At 36.1% G+C, this 4,693-nt stretch overlaps 1 long non-coding RNA gene across 1 annotated transcript; it reads right to left on the bottom strand.

Annotated features, from left to right (window-relative positions):
• Positions 1 to 1,858: 1,858 nt before the first annotated feature.
• On the bottom strand, positions 1,859 to 4,463 carry LOC131225876 (uncharacterized). The gene is made up of 3 exons (XR_009161599.1): positions 4,379 to 4,463; positions 2,519 to 2,648; positions 1,859 to 2,198 (listed from the first exon to the last, which is right to left on the bottom strand). It is a non-coding gene; the product is annotated as an uncharacterized LOC131225876 (long non-coding RNA).
• Between the last annotated feature and the right edge of the window lie 230 nt (positions 4,464 to 4,693).

Here is a 4,693-nt window from a genome sequence, read left to right as displayed (position 1 = left end):
AGCAATAGGTTTAGGGAATTGAGAATAGGTTAAGGTTTAGGTTTAGGAAATCGAGTTTGGGTTTAGGATCGGGTTTAGGTTTGAGTTATCAAGTTTAGGTTTAGGTTTAGGTTAGGGAGTTTAGATTAGGATTAGGTGTAGGTTTAGGTTTGGGGATTTGAGAATACATTAGGTTTTAGGTTTAGGTTTAGGTTATAGGTTATAGGTTTAGGTTTAGGTTTAGGTTTAGGTTTGGTTTTGGTTTTGATTTAGGTTATAGGTCATAGGTTTAGGTTAAGGTTTAGGGAAAGGTGGTTTTGATATACGTTATAGGTTATAGGTTTAGGTTTAGGTTAAGGTTTAGGTTTCGGTTATAAGTTTTGGGATTTAAGAATGGGTTCAGGTTTAGGTTATAGGTTTTGGTTATAGGTTATAGGTTTAGGTTAAGGTTTATGTTTAGGTTATAGGTTTTGGGATTTGAGAATGGGTTCGGGTTTAAGTTATAGGTTTTGGTTTTGGTTTAGGTTATAGGTTTTGGGATTTGAGAATGAGTTAGGGTTTAGGTTATAAGTTTTGGTTTTGGTTTAGGTTTAGGTTATAGGTTTTTAGATTTGAGAATGGGTTATGGTTTAGGTTTAGGAAATCGGGTTCAGGTTCGGAATTGGGTTTAAGTTTGAGTTTTCAAGTTTATGTTTAGGTTTAGGTTAGGGAGTTGAGATTAGGATTAGGTGTAGGTTTAGCTTTAAGGAATTGAGTTTAGCTTATAGGTTTAGGGAAAGCTTAGGTTTAGATTATAGGTTTTAGGATTTGGGAATAGTTTTAGGTTATAAGTATAGGTTTAGGTTAGGTTATAGGTTAAGGTTTAGGGATTTGAGTTTAGGCTATAGGTTTAGGTTTAGGTTAAGGTTAAGGTTTAGGTTATAGGTTAAAGTTTTAAGTCATAGGTTTTGGTTTAGGTTAAGGGTATGGTCCCTGCAAATACAGATATAAACACGGCCATCCGACGTAAATTGCCAGGCCCTTCCAATGCTGTCCATAAAAAATGGACAGCTTCATCATGGTCATAATAGCGGTTCCCTCTTTCCAGGGAACCCCGCTCTTCCGGATAGCTCCGACGCACATCCGGGTCTGCTCCATCAATTTCGAGTTAATACATAAACATGGCCTGTCCAAATGGCCAGGCCACTCCAATGCTGTCCATAGGAAATGGACAGCTTCATCATGGTCATAACAGCGGTTCCCACCTTCCAGGGACCCCCGCTCAAAATCCAGATAGCTCCGACGCACATCCGGGTCTGCTCATTTAAATAAAATGGATTATCAAGATCATTTAAATAAAATCAGGTCCAATCAACAATCTGACCTGGAGGATTCTGTTAGTATTGTTGACGGCACCTCGAACCTTGTTTAAATCCAAGTTGCAATCTGTGGCCACTGATGCTATTTGTCTTTTTGTGAAGTTGACAACGATTTCTGCATCAAACCTGGTGAAAGCAGCCTTAATGATAAAGAACATTTCTTTCCAGGAATTCATTATCTCTCTCTCTCTTTTAATTTTTTAACTTTCCATTACAATAATAACTACCTGAAATCATGGCGTTTTCTCAAGATAGAAGTCCAATCCATCCCAACTTGTGCACCTGTTAGGACAAGTAATTCAAACAACATCCTGCAACACATTTAAATGCCTAATCAATCTCACTCCAGTCTTATATATTGAATGCCTAATGTACAGTCTCTTGAATTGGTGCAAACCATACCTGAATTGTTGTACACATCATTTGATTTCCAACCTCCCTAGGGAGTAGATTGATCAGATTGAACGGGCTGCTTCATTCCTTACTTCTTTTTCATCAGCATCTGCACCTAGACACTGTAAGCCCCATCTTGATGATGCATTGAATATTATATTGTTCATCCGTTTTTCCAGCTCATTTCTCAAATGAATTCAGCAAATCCACACATTCATTATCCAAAATAAGCAAAATTCAAGACCACATTAATGATCCAAAATAATAAAATCCACAACCATGACCACCATAAAAACTCCTGCTACCTGCAACATTTTACAAGTCTCATACCATACTGCTTAAGGTAAATACCAGGTTGCTCTTACCACACTCAATAGCTTCAATTGCTACCTGCAACTTCCTTTCCATACTTTGTATTATGTTTGAACATATCAAATCAGCCTCCATAAAAGAATTCCTTTTGTAGTCCTACACCAGAGACCAATCCAAATCAACAGTACCACAATGAATGTAAAACATTACTGGTCTCATGCATAATGCAAATGAAATCATAAGAAAGCATCACAATGTTAAAAAAGAAAAAGCAAAGAAAATCCTATTAGAAAGAGAGTTGTTTTTGTTGGTGACTTTCTGTGACTCAATCTGTTCATGTTGGTGAACCAGTCACAGATGACAGAAGTTGCATAATTTGTAAATAAGAAAAGAAAGAGCTGGAAACTCCAAAGACGGATTATGTGAACAAAATAAGAATTTTAAGGTACTCGTGTTGTACTTCTATTATTATATACCTCATTTTGGACAATTGAAGCTCTTCAAGCATGGAACAACTCCACTCCAAGATCAATATGTGGTCAACAATAAGCATTATAAGATTATATTCGACGAGGTTTAATAAACATTTAAGATGAACAGAAGCGGCTGCAACAAAACGGACGACCATCACCAACAACTCATTGTGCAATTTAACAATAAGAACATTAGAAGCTTATGAATTGTTCGACATTGAAGAGGTCCTAAACAAGTTGCTGATGAAATACACAGAAATTTTCAGCAGCATAATATAAGAAACCATGTGAAATGAACAGTGTAAAGAAGCCATAATTACACAAGTAATCTTACAGTGTTCCTTGTGAACAATAAGTTGGAGCAGACCTATCCACTGTAAAACTATTGTAAGAAAGATCACTGCAGCACAAAATTTGATTGCAATATGAGAAACTGTATGCTATGATAAGATGAAAACAACAATCTGGTACTACACCAAAATCATGCATTTTCTTTTTCCAAGAAACATTCATTATACGAAACAACTCATTGGAAACAAATTATAATTGCAAATTGCATAGAGGGCAACATCTCCACCTTTCTTGTATTGATCAAGATTGGGTTTCACGTCTCCTTTGGCATGATTCAAAGATTTTATCTTTTGTACATCTCCATGTAGTCCAAACCATAATTATTTTTTTTTGGTAGGATTTGCCGCTACTATTTATCTCCATAATAAAACTCTGTTGGTTGAGGAATTGTGAATATTCAGTTTAATCAAGAGGAAATGCAGAAATTTACAAATGTTTCCTAGTATTCATAATAAGGAAGCAGCCCTCAAATTGCAGTTATGTTCTTTCCATTGTTAAGAAATTTACAGATGTTTCCTAGTATGCAGATAGATGCATGTGTTTGAACGTGAAGAGAAGAAACTCGTTTATTCCTGCCATGGCTTATTTCTTGAATGTGAAAATCTAAGAATCTTTTAGTTTTTAGGTTGTGTTTGGTTGCACCACATTTCATGATATATTGCCTAAAATTTTGCAATAAATTATACTGAAATAGCATGATATTTGGTGCAACCAAACATGTGTCCTTGTGCATTATCTGAATGCGAAATAATGCTGTTGCAAGCGTCTTATGGAACCTCCACTCAGAACCACATGACTGTCAGTGCCATCCAGACGGCCGATCCATTAGGCCTAGAAGAAGCATCCATCTCCACCATTCATTGGCATTGATTAACTGTAGTGTGATACTGAAAATCCTGTAGATTGAAAATGGGTTATAGTGTATCATATGGTTCACTACCTACATGCATGGGGTTTTCATTGGGTGGTGTCGTCTTTGTATTTGGGCTGTTTCAGGCCAATATGGAACTGTACTATTCATGGACAAAATTGGTACGCTTTGAGTGAGACATACTGGTTTTTGGATGATACTTTTTAACCCCAGTTGTCGCCTAACCATGGTGGAGATGAGATACTCCCAAGGAAGATAGAAAACATTTAGAAAAATTAAAAAATTAAAAGAAAGATAAAATCCTATTTTCCCTCAACACATGGATTGTGACATAATGCAGGTGCTGATGGATTTGTGATTTGTTTCTATGTGGTATGTATTGAGACACTATGCATGGTTTGGTTAGCCAGATTATTGATCTGATGGGCCCACTTCTGATTCTGGATGCCCCAAAATTGCTCCAGATTAAAAGTTGGTAGCCATCTAATATTTGTTTCTATCTGCATACTAGGAAGCATCAGTACAATCCTTCTTAACAATTATTCAGCATGTCTGAAACATCTATCAAAGATGATTCATAGAAGTTAGTTTTCAAGCATATTAAAGATAAAAAAAAACATTGGAATTAGGCAGGAGGATACAGGCTATGTAAAGAAAGATATTCGTTGTCAAGTAACATCTGTCGCATCCAATCCGGCACTTCTCCCATTAGCAAGTTGCCAGTCAAATACCCAATCAAAAGCCACATTGAAAACCCTTTGGTAACAACCCAATACAAGTTGATTCTCTCCCCCACAAAAAAGATTCAAAGAATCGAAACTACACTAAAATAAAATGCTAACAAAGCAAGAGAAAATTAAAAAATCCTATTCAAAAATAAAAATCCAACAAATCATAGAATCCAACACCAGATTCAAAAAGAAGAAAAAGAAATCGAATAAATTACCTCTTAGATT

Source organism: Magnolia sinica, chromosome 14 (genome assembly GCF_029962835.1).
Source record: "Magnolia sinica isolate HGM2019 chromosome 14, MsV1, whole genome shotgun sequence".
Lineage (NCBI taxonomy): Eukaryota > Viridiplantae > Streptophyta > Magnoliopsida > Magnoliales > Magnoliaceae > Magnolia > Magnolia sinica.
This window is presented reverse-complemented; position numbering and strand designations above follow the sequence as displayed.